Genomic DNA, 15,574 nt, shown 5'->3' with positions numbered 1-15,574 from the left:
TTGTGTGTCTGGATTTTGGGGAGGAGGGAGGAAAGCTTGTCTTTTTTCCTCTTCATTCCTTCGTTCAGTTTGTCAGGGTTTATTTTTATTTATTTATTTATTTTGAGCTCATAAATATTTAAGAGCGCATAATGTGAAGAGTGTCCCTCGCTGTCTTTCGCACACAGACACACTCTGTGTTTTCACAGCGCATACGAAGCAGGTAGGTTTGAGAAATAGACTTTCTCACCAGCAGCAGAAGAGAGCCAAAAGCCTTGTTATCTGCAGTGATATGTGTAAAAACGTGCATGTTCACTCAGAAGTAAATTCCCTTGTGTTTCATGGAACTTGGTCCCAGGAAAGCACACAAGAGGTCACACTTACAAGGTTATAACTGAATCACAAACACAACCAAATGGCTTGCATTGGATAACTTCTACAATCAAAGTGGTCGCCTTTTTCAGTTGGGAATGCTGTTGCTTAGCAAACCATTTTAGTGCATTAATTATCTGCCTTTTAACTGTTTAATAAACTAAGGGTTGGATTAAATGTCTGACCGATGTGAGAGCCTCCTGATAGACTGTTTGGTGAAGTATAAATTTTAATTTAAAATATATAAGTAAGTAAATAAATCTATCAGATGTTACTAAAATCATAGACACAACAGATAACTTTTTAAAATATTGAAGGCAGTATATACTGCTCAAAGTGGTGGCCACTGGACCAGTCCTAGTTCCCGAGCCATTGGTTTTTTCTTCCTAGTAGGTTTCTAGGAAAGAAAGAAGCAATTATAGCCAACAAGCATAAATTTAGTGCCAGTCTTGGATATGTTGATATGTTATTGCTGGTCTCTCACATCAGATAGCTTGAAAAACAAAGCACAAAGGGGGGAAATGCAGTTGCACAAGACCCTAACACTGATTTTGTGATACCAACCCCAAACCCTATCGATTAATTGTATTTTATTAATTGTTTTGTATTTATATATTTTTTTTAAAAATCCATCCCCACTTCACATGTCAAACAAATGAGGCTGGGGATATTTTCTCATCTGGAAGTGTCTAGTGTGTTGTGCAGGAAGGATTCCTTATGAAAAAAACACATCATTGGAAATGCTGTATGGAAAACAGGTCTCTTGCACAGGAAGCAGTATACAGGAAACAATTTTCTGTGCAGAAAACCATTTGCATGTGTGCAAAATATGTGTTTTTCTCCAAAGAATCATTCCTCCACAACAAGTTGAACATTATAATACTGTATAAAAGCATGCAAAATTCTTGCTGGTCTGTAATTGTTCCCAAAACTGATTCCCAAGTGTAAAAAAACTTTTAAAAACAAACAAACAAACAAACTAGGAAATGTTCAACTTCAAGTTTATTTTGCATTAGTCAACCAGGCTTTTGTACACAACCATAAAAACAAGTCAACATCATATTCAAACATAATTAAGATAAAGTAGTTGAACTGGTAACAAAAACATATAAAATAGGTCTGCGATAACGGGTTAAAAGTTAATGTGGGGCTAGCTTGACATACTTGGCCATTTGATAGGGCACATAATAGTTCCTGCTAATAAAAATGCCAGTTTTTTTTTGAGGGGATAACATCTCTAATATGAACAATAGGAGAATCAAGGTACTGCGTACTTTTACCTGAATACAAAGGGAACAAAGGGGGAAAAAGAAATGCATTTTCCACCTTTTTACAGCCATATGGGCAGTCTACCTGTGTTAAGTATGCCATCATATTGCCATTTGAATTCCATTAGATGTAAAGTATTCAGTCTGCATTTAGCTAAAAGGGTCTTAAGGTTACATGGGCAAGTAAAGTCTAAATAAAGGGATACCTTTCCAGAGAAAAGTTCTTATATAATATAACTGAGCAGTAGTTAAACACCAGTACAGCATTTTCCTGGGGATCAATGTCAGCTAAACGTGTTGTAGTTTCCAGTCGGACACTGTTATAACCTTTTGCAAACCAAAAGGCTCATTGAGAATCCCAAATTAGATACAAGGTGGCAAATTTTAATAGCTCATGATTCTGGGCTCATTTCTTCATATGCCATTAAAATTAAAGGGGAAACCTTGCTTATCGGGCCTGTCCATTTGATCTGCTATAATTGATCCAAAAGAACACCCCCACTTCCAAAGCAATAGTATGGAAACAGACAATGATTGGATATTTTAATGATTGGTAGCAGTATTGCTGACCGTTTTATGGTTTGTATTTTTAGATAACAGTGTATTTGCATTTTGTATTGTTGAATTTTTTGCTGTAATCCCACCTTGATCCACAGGGAGAGGCGGGAAATATAAATAAAATTTATTGTTGTTGTTGTTGTTGTTGTTGTTGTTGTTGTTGTTGTTGCTGCTGCTGCTTGCACTGTCTGGTAAGTCCAGGGCCAGTCCGGAATACTATGGTCAGGATCTGGGCCAAGATTGGCCACAAGGAGGCTGCATGCATCAGGACAAACCCAGTGTAGTGGCACAATGTTGCCTGCGTGGGCTGACCAGCTGATGCCGCATCAGTAAGGTGGATCCATCCTTAATGTCCAGAGCCACTGCTGCCACATCCCTTACCTGCATGAGCTCTGTGAACAAGCATTTTGACATGCTGCCACTTCTCTGAAGGGTGGCAATGTGTGACCAGTCAAAGGAGAGGATACAGAGACCCCCTGATCACATGGTGAGAGTCTTTGGAGGTACCCACCATGTGTCTGGGATGTCTATCCATCCTATTTTTGGATTGATCACATGGGTGAGTCCACCCTCTAAAGAAGCGGCAGCATACTGGGAGATCTGCCCATGGCGCAGATAAGGGATTAGGTGGTGGTGGCTCTGGGGACAGACCATCCCCTTTCCCACTTTGAGCAGTGTGGGAAAAGGGGTGTGTGACACAATACCTGGAGTCCAAACAACTAGCCAACCTCTCTTGACATGCCTCTTATGGCTGAGAGTAGACTTGGACAATCAGTATCTAGATAAACAACCTCCTGATACCTCCCTCCTCATTCTTCTCCCCTCTTCATCCTCTTCCTATTCTTTATCTCATGCTGTTTTCTTTGACTGGCTCTGGCTTGTGATATTGCCTGGTTAGCTATGTATTACCTGCATTCTGTTCCTATTGATCTCATGCTCATTCCTACAATCAGCTGAAACAGTACCAGACCACCTCCAGTCACTTTCTTGCTCCATCACTGTGATCTCATAAGATTACAGTTCTGTGACACCACACATACTTGTCCTGTGACTTAGATTTCAGACCTGAAAAGAATAGGATGCTACTGACCTGGCAACCTTAGAATCCTAATTGACTAGCTATTGAATCTTACTTCATGATTGGCATCAAGAGAGTTTCTTCCATAACACCTGAAGATAGCAGGATAGACTGACCTCCAGGAGAACAGTCTGAGAAGCAATGGCTGGAGGGTTGCTATTATTTCCCTTGGTATTTATCATCAGGAACATTTGCCTCACTTTGCCTAATGGTAACTGGGCTGTTTCTGTAGCACTGCCATTCAGTTTTTGGAAATATTACATTTTTGTACTACAGCTCCTAAAATCCTCTGGTCCGCATATCCATAGTCCATACTGACTGGGGGATAATGGGAATAGGAGACAAAAAATTAAATATCTTCCAGCTTTGCATCCACCATAAACATTATAATAAATAAAACTTTTATTTTTACGCTGCCTCTCTGTCAAAAGACAATTGAGGTAATTTAGAATTTTAAAAATCCATACAATAAAAATGTCCTGATATTCCCTCCCTCCCCTAAAACATCAATTAAACATCTAAAGCATTAAAACAATCCATTAAAATAATCAAGGACAATCAAGACAAATGGATGGGGCTACAGGGTATTCAATAAAGTTAGAGGCCGGGTTTGCTATTCAGAAAAGGCCTGATGGAAGAGATCTGTCTTGACAGCCTTTTCAAAAGTGTCCAAGCTGGTAATATGACGGAGCTCCTCTATCAGGCTATTCTATAATCTGAGAGCAGTAGAAGAGAAGGTCTTCTGGGTAGTTGCAGTCAATCTGGTCTTTATATGCTGCAATTAATTCTTCCCAGAGGACCTGAGTGCACAGGGTGGATTATATGGAAGAAGGCGATCCCAAAGATAGGTTGGACCCAAGCCATGTAGGGCTTTAAAGGTGATGACCAACACCTTGTACTGCACCCAAGAACTAATAGGCAGCCAGTGAAGCAATTTTAAAACAGGTGTTATGTGGTCACTTCTGCTCTTTCCAGTGACAAACCTGGCTGCTATATTTTGAACTAACTGAGGTTTCCAGACAAGGCACAAGGGTTGCCCCATGTAGAGCGCATTGCAGAAATTGAGTCGTGAGGTTACCAGCACATGTACCACAGTTTCCAGGTCTGCCAGTTCCAGGAAAGGATGCAATTGGTATATCAGCCAAAGCTGATAACAAGCACTCCTGACTGTTGCATTTATCTGATTTGACATCTGAAGTGACGAGTCTAGGAGTACTCCCAGACTGTGAACACAGACCTTTAAAGGGAGTGTGACCCCATCTTGGACCTGTTGGTGTATCTCAGTACCTGGATTAGGGGCCCCTACTGTGAGTACCTCCGTTTTCTCTGGATTCAGTTTTAATCTGTTTTTCCTCATCCAGTCCATTATCGTCTTAACGACATTCATTGAGAGGAGAGATGCAATCTTTAGTCAAAGGTGTAGACCAAGACATGGATATATATATATATATATATATATATATATATATATATATATATGATGGGTGTCATCAGCATATTGATAACACCCTGCCCCATGTCTCTGAATGATCTCTCCCAGCAGATTATATATATATATATATATATATATATATATATATATATATATGAAATAGCATCGGGGACAGAATGGCGAGTTGAGGGATGCCGGATTTATATCGTATATTCCATATACTCAATAAGAGCCAGATCTCAAAATCATGTGAGAGTCTCACTTTGAGGAGCCAAAGATCTTTGGGAACTCTCCAAAGCCGTCACATACCAGACTGTGGGAAGCAGATGCACAAGGCACTGAAGAGCAATCTGCTTTGAAACAGATAGGCTGGCCCCTTCCCCAGGATTGGTGTGAAAAGCCAAGCAGAGTGAAAATGTCTTGTCTATTGACTCCTAAAGACTTGAATCAAGTCAGAGCCATCAACTAGATGCTACTGTATCAAGGCAATGTATTTAGGCCCCTGTTTGCTGGAGTGCAGCGAAGCAGAAACTACCCATGGTTCCATGACTAGCTGTCATTGCAATACGCCAACTGGCAGGTTTGTAGAAGGCCACTGCTGTTTCTAAGCTACCCTTTGGGTCTCCAAAGCTTCAGTGAGTGCCAAGCAATACCACCAGGTTTAACTTGATACTGTAGAAGCAGGGAATAATGGGTTTTCAGAAAGCAAAGGCAAGGATTCAGATTGTTGTTCCTGGAGGTGAAATAGGACACTGGCTACCAGCTCTGTTAAACTCCGTGGGACTTTGGCCATTGTCTTCACAGTGATGTGGCGTGTAGCCAAAGTTGCTTTCTGTTTAGCAAAACAGCTTGGCAGTGGTACATTTGATAATGGCATGTGCCAAAAGCATGGCACAAAGAATGAAGTGGGAAGACTATCCAGGATTTGCATGGAACAGTTGTATATTGCCACAACCAGGCATTTATGCATATCTATATTTGGAGTTCAGGAAAAAAGAGCTTCCATAATTCACAATGTAACAAGCTGCGTATTATAGAATCTGAGTATCTTTCTTTGCTTTTTCAGTAGTTTAATGCATTTATATACTGCTTAATGAATCAATTCTTCAATGGCTAGTCAACATATAGGTAAATCTAATTGATTCAATGGATCTAAATTCGTTGGAATGAACTATGGCATGTAGGCTATTAAATCATATTGTGTTGCCATAAGGTGATTCAGAGCAAAAAGTTAATTGTTATTTGACCCAAAGCAAAAAGTTACTTTTTATTTGACCCATGAGAACATGGCACCAGTGATCAAAAGATGGTGGTTTTATTAGTCTGAAAGTGTCACATGTTTCATGTGCTTCAGCATGTGAATACTCACAAGGCATTCTTCAGGGGCTGCATAAAATCATTAAAAGACAACACATAAATACATGATAAATACATTATACCACATTGCATGAAATCATACTTACATTGGTACATCGTTTGTATGCTGAATATAGATAAGTCTAATTGAGTCCACAAGTCTACTGTAGTTGAAACGAACAATGGCATTTAGGCTATAATATTGTTTTGCCTTATGGCAATGTTCAGGTGAAATACAGCTAGTTCAGCACTGAACCCATGGTATAAAACCCTTGGATTTTAAAAAGTAACTTTTTGCTCTGAATCAACTGAGAAGACCCAGAACCCTCTGTAGCAAAGGCAAGTGGCTGTTTACAATGTGTCCTGCTGTGCCATTCACCACCACTACCACCACTAGTGTGTGTTGTTCCCGCTGAGGTCGGATGAAGTGCCCAGGCATGTGGTCAACACTGGATGCCCTTTTTTGGCCTCAGGGGAAGTGACCTACATTGCTGGCAGTGGCAGTAGCAGTGGGCAGCACAGCATTGATGTGTGTGAACAGCTATGCAACATCACTCCAGAGTGCCCCAGGTAACAGGGGGATGTTGGGTCAACTTCAGGGTCAGAATACTATGAGCTGCTCCATATTCTGACCCTTGCAGACATGACCCTTGATACATAATTCAAGTTTCTTTTGTGGGTTTCATTTGCTGCTCCCCCAGTTTCTGTTCCTTTCACCTTTTTTCACTTCATCATTCTCATCATAGGTATATGTTAGGCAGGTGCAGCATGTCCCCTTCCAGGCAGGAACTATAGATACCTGTTGAATTTGGTCAGTTCAAAAGGATAGTGGTGGCAAGGAGGAGGGGGAACCAAATAATTTCATTTCATTTCATTTTTAAGACCTTAAAAATGTCCACAGACTTCATATTCAGACTGGAAAGAAACAGGTTTATCCATTTTAAGTGCAGGAGAAAGTGTAAACAACACATTATCCCATCCCTAGCATTTGGTCAGAGTCTAAACTCATTCTTGTGTCTGGAAATTTTATTTTCATCCAACATTGTTATTTTCATGTCTGATCCTGTGAGAAATATTCTGACCCCTCTTCAGGGTTAAGGAAATATGATGCCTCCTTGGAGATTATATGCCCTAACTGAATTAGTGTTTCCCTCCAGTTTTCTTCAGTCCTGGAGCTTTGCTCTATTTGCATGAAAACAGGATCTTTCTTTCTGAAGAGTCCATCTGCTTCTATGGTTTGTTCCCTGCAAGCCACTCCACATCCTAATCCTCTGTATGTTGATATGAAGTCTGAGTACAAGAAAGAAATATCAGTGATGTCATAGATACAGGATTATGGTGCTTTTGAAGGCAAGAGCAGATGGGCATTGTATTCATAGGGGTGCAAATATCCCTAGTCACAGAAAATAAGGGCAGGGGGGAGGATTTGCAAGAGAGAGAGAGAGAGAGAAAATTCAAGATTTCAGTCAATTTTTAGCTTTTGGAGGAAGCACTGAACACTTTACGGTGCTTTCTTGGCACTTATGAACCTTTCTTAACCAACAAAGGATTTTCTTCTTCTTCCAGAGTTTGATAATACAGACTTTGCTGGAGTACTGTGGGTGTCATGCACAATTGTATGTTCCCTTCCATATGCAGTTGTAAACATTAGGGGCTAGTCTTTAGTTTATGGTTGTATAAACAGACTTCCACAAATCCTGTTGCGAGTCCTGATTAGAGTACAGTTATTGAATCAGTTGGATTTATTTATATGTTAACTGGCTTTCAAAAATGGATTCAGTGGGTCAATTCAGGGTTGTAGCTACAAGCAGGGTTGAAATATGAACACTGCTCCCAGGAAGAATTCCACCTCCATATTTCCAGCACTGCAGAGAGTGAGACATCGAAAATCATCAACCCTTACAACAATTATATTTTCTGTGTTCACATTCCCTCAGTATTTTTGCCTGCCTCTTTTCTTTGGAAGCCTGAATTGCACTTTTAAATACTCAACTGAAGTTTTAAGATAATGCAATACTACACATTTGAGGATGGAAGGAAAAGTTTTGTGTGTGTGTGTGTGTGTGGGGGGGATTTTTATAGGAGACAATGCCATCATTTTGCCCTTCCCTTATAGCTAAACATATGATCAGTGGCCATATAGACTAGGGAATAGAACTACAATGTGTGCCACCCAGAAGTCATTGGATGCCAGGGAAAAACCAGATACTTCCTTGTGCAACTCCTGGGTCACCTAGCATAAATCACTGAGTGGATTTGGCCTTTGGAATCCATCTCCCAGAAACCCCAGTAGTTCTGATAATTGTACTCTCCCAAAAGTATATTTTCCAAGCTCTGATCTATATTCTTGTCAGGAACTAGAATTACATTCTGCTAGAGGGATGTAGAGAGTTCATAGGTGGACAACCTTCAGGGATCAAGGACTGCAATGGACCCCATAGAAACACTGCTACAACAATTGAAATTAAGAATTAACTGTGGTAGTTCTCTATGGTAGTGGAGGACACCATCTCTATAATTACACCAGTTTGTAATGGTGCCATTTTCTGGCATATTTAGGCCTGCAAAAGCCTGCTAGTGGGCCACATGTGGGCCATAGGCCATAAGTCAGGGGTAGGCAACCTTTTTGAGCCGGGGGCCAGGTTGCTGTCCCTCAGACAACTGGGGGGCCGAAGCCAAAAAATAAATAATTAAATATTTTTTTAAAAAATTACATAAATAAATAAACCAGGACAAATGTAGGACAAAATTTTCAAATGGAGGACACTTTTTTTAAAAATGGAAGGCACGCGAAAAAATTTGCTGATTTAAAAAAAATGTTAATATAAATGCATGTTTCTGAGGCTTCTAGAGACAATTGCCCCCCTTGCCCGCCGCTTGCTCCCCCTTGCTCGCCTCCTCCTGATAGGCCAAAGGCCCCACACCCTCACGCGAGAGGCCAAAGGCTCCGGCGGCAATCGGCAGCAGGACCGGGCTGGGGCCGGTCCCAAGGCCTTGCCGGGCCGCATCTGGCCCCCGGGCCGCAGGTTGCCTACCCCTGCCATAAGTGATCCATCACTGCCCTAGTGATAGAAAAGAGCAGGCATAAACTTAGAATGCTCCAGAATTATTATTTAATTCTCTCCATAAACTATGGGACACAGGTGCTTCCACCACATTCATCAGCTTTTGTACTATCTGAGCTCTAAACAACACATGTGTATAGATTTCTTCCTAATGTACATATTTTTGGTAAGAATTCCCCTGTTAAAATGCTATTTCACCTAATACAGACATTTTAATTTACTGGATGCCATTTCCCCAAATGTCCCACTTTATGTTCTGGTCCAGAACAAGAATGCAATATAATCACTAAAAGCACAGCACACCGAGTCTGACTCTCAGAAGTGTGTGTGCTTGTGTAGTGCAACAGCAATTCTAGATCTATCCATCTATCATACTTGTATAAAATGTATATGTGGACATCCATTTTAATCAAGCCTGGCTAACAACCAATCTATAAAGTACAAAATGCAGACCGAAATCTGTCAACATAGATCAAACAACAGGGACAATGAAATCCATAATAAGTGTCCATAGGGCTTGCCCATGATATTTATTGCCTGGGGCAGAACAGCAAATGGTGCCCCCAGCCCATCATCGAGGTGAAAGTATGTATTACTCAATTTCAGCAAAGTTTTGACAGTTACAGAAGCAGAGAATCCCACAAACACTTCTTACTATCCCGGCCAGTAATACAAACACTAACTATTAAATCAACAATGAAGAGTTTGCTGCCCTTATTTGACATAGACCTTGCTGCTGAGGCATATGCCTCCCTCTGCCTAAGGGGAGGGCTGACTCTGAGTATCAGTTAGAAATGGAGAGATAATGTGCTGGAAGATCTGGGCAAATGGAAAGGTCTGTGCAGGATGCCGGAAAGAAAGATATTAGATTCAGTGCCATGTGAACCCTTCTGGGGAGGGTATGCCATATCAGAGAGGCCCAGCCAAAAAGCACATCACCTCTAAAGGATGTGGGAGCTTACAAAAGAACCTTAAAGTTCATAATGTGTAGAGAGTGGGGATAGAAATCCTTGATGTTTTGTCTTCTCATGAGAGGATGAATAAATCCAGTAGTTTTTCCCCTGTTGTAGGAGAAAATGAATATTTTCTCATAGTATTCTCTCTATATTCAAACACCCTGAAATGTTGTGGAGGAATTAGTCTACAGAGAAAAACATATGAGTTGTTGTTGTTGTTGTTGTTGTTGTTGTTAACCCGCTTCCCCCCAAAGTTGGAACTGAAAGCAGCTATTTTTTTTTTGTTTTTGCACAAAAATCTTGATGATGATGATGATGATGAATAACAATTCTTTCCTACATCTCCTCAAGGCTTGATGTGGGGTACACCGTGTTAAAATACAAACACATTTAAAAAGAAAATACATAAAACCAACATTTAAAATACAATACTATAAAACCATTAAGATGCACTTATAGTGTGCAGGAAACAGTATTGTTTATGCAGGAAACCCATTTTCTGTGCAGGAGACAGTCTTTCTGTGCAACCCCCCCCCCCAAAAAAAAACACCCTTACATTTGTTTTTCTCTGTAGAAAAAATTGTCTGCAACACTTTCGGACATTTGAAAACTGGGAGAAAATTGTTCTCACTGGTCTATTATTCTTCCTGTGAGGAGTTTCCCAAATATTGGAAACCTTATTTTTTAACCCGGGGAGGAATAATTATGAATATTCTTTCCACCCTTCCTGAGGTGGTTTGTCTGGCTCTGGAATTTCCTTTCCAGAGAGGTTAGACTGATACCCTCCTTGCTGAGTTTCCACAGGCAGATGGTGAGCTTTTTATTCTGGCAGGTCTTTGAAATGGATGTTTTTTCAGGGTACAGGGCTTTCTATAATCTGCTGGGTTTTTATTTGGTGGTTTTTAATGGTTTCTGTTTTTACTGGTTTTAATTTTAATTTTCTTGATATTTTAATCACTTTTTAACTTTTGTATGATGTGCATTTTTAACTATGTTTGTTTTATCCCTTAGAAACTGCTTTGAATCCCCAACAAAGGCTGGAATAATAACAAGAACAAGAACAACAACAATTATGTGCTAAGGGATCTAGGATACATCATAGGAAGTAGATGCAAGTCTACAAAAGCTCATGCTACCAGTTTCTTTTAATTAGGAGTTTATTGCATGGGCCTCGGAGAATGCATCTGGAGTGGAACGGAAGTGAGTGGGAAGGGAATGGTATAGGGAAGGAATGCATATTACCACACGGGAGAATGCCACTGATGCCGCTGGAAGTCTGCAAGCCATTCCCCATCTGTCCCACAGCAGCCGATTTTCAAGAACTGTTCAGAATCATTCTTGAAAATTGGCTGCTGTGGGGTGTACAGGGAATGGACTGGGGACTTCTGGCAGCATCGGCGGTATTCTCCACTCCGGGCACATTCTCCGAGGCCTGTGTGATAAACTCCTTGGTCTCAAAGGTGCTACTAGATCCCTTTGCATACTGATTTTCCAGACTAACATAGCTATACCATTTAATAATGATAGTGATGTTGATAACAACAATAACAACAGCAATAGGATCCTATGCTCATGTGAAAACCTATATGTCCCATACACAGATCACACCCCCCACAAACATGTCCCATGCATGTACATTCACATGTGCATTTGCACACTCAATGGCCCCACATCTGCCAACGTGTGCTTCTATAAACTTGAACTGAATGTAGATGTTCAACTGCTTCTGTATTTGAACTCACACTCTGTAAGGCCCCAACAGGATCCTAGCCATTCTCCCCAAACATTTTAACATTTATTTTCAAGGCTTCCCTCCTAGTTGTGCATGATTTTAAAGTGAGATGAGGTTTTGCATTAGGAAGGCAATTGCATTCTGCATTGCTCGCTCCATGCATGTTGTTTATACTCTCTTCCACCTAGGCTGCACTGTGGAGTCAAAATGACCTGTACTTCAGCATGACACAGAATGCTCCACCAACCTGTTCAGCTTTCAGACTGCGTTGCCCTGGTAATCTCAACTAATGTAATGGGGCTCAGTGCTGCCTGAGTTTCCTGGCTTCTGCATAACTGGACTGGGGATCATGGCATTCTCAGATGCCAAGCCAACTGCAAAGAATTCTAATGTACTCTAATTTAGGCCTGGCTTGAAATGTCAATGATCATTCCAAAGCTCCTTCCATTTCCATTTGCTGACAAAATATCCAACTAAATAAAAATGCCATGCCTGATGTCCTGAGATGATGTATTTGCAGGTACCCAAAGGTTTAAAAAGTACCTCATGTCATAGTTTTGGGAGAGCAGGAAAGAATCAGAACTAAACAATACAGATAATCCTATACACATCTAATCAGAAAGAAGCTTCACTGAGCTCAATGGGACTTAATTTAAAGTAAATGTAATGAAAAATGACCGAGCAAAATGAAAGTAGTTTTGTTTGGGGGGCAGATTTCATAGAACAATTTCTCCTTGAATTCCTTATCCAGTTTCAGGACTGTTGTTTCTCCAATGAATGCTATTTTGTTTTAGGGCATAATTCAAAGTGATGGTTATGACCTTTAAAGCTCAACAAGGCTTGGGTCTGAAGAATTAGGTTACTAAAAGGACTGTAGTCTCCCGTAGCAGCCTGCTTTCTACAATCTTCTGTGAAGGACTTGCTCTCTGTCCCACCACACTCACAAATACATCTGGTGGAAAAATTGGAGAGGTCCTTTTCAGTGGTTGCTCCCAAGTTCTGGAGCTCCTGGCACCCTCTTTGGTATCTCTCTCTCTCTCTCTCTCTCTCTCTCTCTGTGTGTGTGTGTGTGTGTGTGTGAGAGAGAGAGAGAGAGAGAGAGAGAGAGAGACAGAGAGAGGGTTAAGACTTTTTCCCCCATTTCAACAGGCCTTTGAAGATTGACTGCTGAAAGGGATTGGGTCTTTCAGAATTGTGTTGTACAGTTCTGTGTTTAGTTTGTTTGCTGTTTTGAATAGCTATGGTCAGTATTCTGTATTAGCTATGCAATTAAGCTATTTAATTGGTCCTCCTTATCTACCAATTTTTTATCCAAGGATTTAAGCATCCATGGCTTGAAAATGTTTTTAAAAAGTATACATTTCAAATAGGAAAGGGCAGTCCAGGATAACAATGACCCACTGTATCCCAGTGGATAACAAGGGCTCACTGTACTTAACTAGGGCCACTGCCACACTGCAAAACTGATGCAGTTTGATACAGCATTAACTATCATGGCTCTATTCTATGGAACCCTGGGACTTTTAGTTTGTTCTGGCACCAGAGCATTCTGACAGAGAAGGCTAGATATCTCACAAAACTACAGATCCCAGAATTCGATTGTATTGAGCCACAGCAGTTAGAGCAGTGGCAAAGAGCATTAACTCTGCAGCGTAGATGCAGCCTAAGTAACCTCTCCTGGCCTGAACCTCAGCCACAAATCAGAGGGAAACATCATTCACTTGTGCTCCAGTCACTCACAAATTAGACCTTCTTTCCTTGCAGATGATGCCAGGTAAAATAGAGTGGGCAGGACTTAACAACAGTGGCAACAGTGTATTTTTAACTTTTGCTTTAATGAATTTTTAAGCAAAGGTGAGCCCTTGATATCCACTAGGGTTTGGTTCCAGGACTCTCAGGAAACCGAACTGCATGGATGCTCAAATCCCATTAAATAAATGGCACAATATTTACCCCTTTATCCCTCACATAAAATGGTAAAATCAAGATTTGCTTTCTGCAATTTCTATTTTTAAAAGATATTTGTGGAGGGCTGAATCTGTGGATAAAGAATAAGTGGATAAGGAAGACTGACTGTATATTCTTTTCACTATTGTAACACACATTAGGCCCCACTCTGAGGAAAAAGTGGGATATAAAACAACAACAACAACAACAACATTAAATACCAGAAATACCACTCTGAATGGCACCAGGCATTTGCTTGTATTAGATGTTTTTTTTTGGAAATATGTAGCATGGGGCACTTTTGTTTACACAAACTCTTCCAAAAGCTGCTTGGGGCTATTTTTTAAAATTCTTAATTCCTAATCTCAGGGCTAAACTATGGTAATGTATTGTATACAGAGCATATGATGAATGCCTAAAACCTCAGGCCTTGAATATTTTGGGGATCCCAGGACAGGAAGAGAAAAGCCCATAGGGTTGCATTGTTGGACACTCAGGCCTATATTCTCCCCTTACCACATGTTCCACCATTCTGGTTCTTGTCAGACTAGATCAGGCAGAAACCCCTAATAGATGCAGACGTGGCAGTATGGGGTGGATGAACTCAGAGATAGGAAAGTTAGTATCAAAGGGTTAATGCATTTGTTTAATTATTAATAAGCTAAACCATCTAATTAAATTGTATCTACATTAGGAGAAACAATTTAACTATTAAGTTGTTATTATCATCAAGTTTTGGACCATCAGTGATTCGGATTCAGTCCAAGAACCTAGGAATCAGTGAGACATCTTAAGACAATGTGGCATGTTCCAAGTAGTGTTACTTTTTGTAATTGTCCTATTGTGATCTATTGCAATTTCATTCAGATATTTTGTCAGTCTATTTATCAGATGATGATGATGATGAGTGACCAGTGTTCTGTATCAGCTACTTAGTTAAATATACTTAACTAAGGCCCGTTACAGATAGGCATATAGTATGCGCGGAGCGCGTACTAGGGTTAGGAAGGGGCGTGACTTCTTCACGCCCCTAACCCCAGTACGCACTCTGTGCGTACAAAATAGCGGCACCCTATATAGACGGGGCCGCCATGTTGACGTATCAGATGCATAGCATCTGGACGTAGTGCACCGGAAGTGGCGCCGCGAGTGCGTGCCTCGCGCCTTCTCTTCCGGGGCCCAGGAAGAAGCGCCATTTTTGTGCTTCTTTGTTGCTGGGCCCGGGAACCGCACGGTTTGGCTGCTGCGGTTCCTGGACACAGCAACCGGCAGCGGCGCAAGACCGCCCATTTTGGGCAGTTTGTAATGCACCTAAGAAACCTCTCCTGCCACCTCCAAATCTGACAAAACGGCCATTCAACCCATGCATCATCATTTCAGAATGGACTTTGTCTCCCCATGCAGCTACTACATGACAAAATAGATTGAGGGAGAGTTACGATCAAGGCAATAGTGGAATAGTCATAACTAAGTAGTGATCATGAATACATAACAGATGCGGATGAGAAAATGAAGATTTAGAGCCTCGGAAGACAGGCATCAAAGGCCAGCATCACAGCTGAGTGGGGGCATGGTGTCCACACGACACACACCCCAACTCCACCCCCATGCCAGTGTGATGCCACATGCCCCATCACATGGCAGGTGGCATCACGGTGCTTCTCCAGCACTGCTTCCTGAAGACACAGAACCAAAGCAGTGCCAAAAAGGCATGGTGCTGGTGGCTATAGGGCCCTTTCCACAGTACAAAAAGGAGCTGCTTTTTGCGTCTCTTTTTTGCACCATGGATAGGCTAGATCATGGAAAGGCATGCAATTGCTGCAGCCTGGAT

The sequence above is a fragment of the Sceloporus occidentalis genome, unplaced genomic scaffold (genome assembly GCF_023333645.1).
Source record: "Sceloporus occidentalis isolate IW3139 unplaced genomic scaffold, rSceOcc1.0.p SCAF_1, whole genome shotgun sequence".
Classification (NCBI taxonomy): Eukaryota; Metazoa; Chordata; class Lepidosauria; order Squamata; family Phrynosomatidae; genus Sceloporus; species Sceloporus occidentalis.
Note: the sequence above shows the minus strand (reverse complement) of the source record.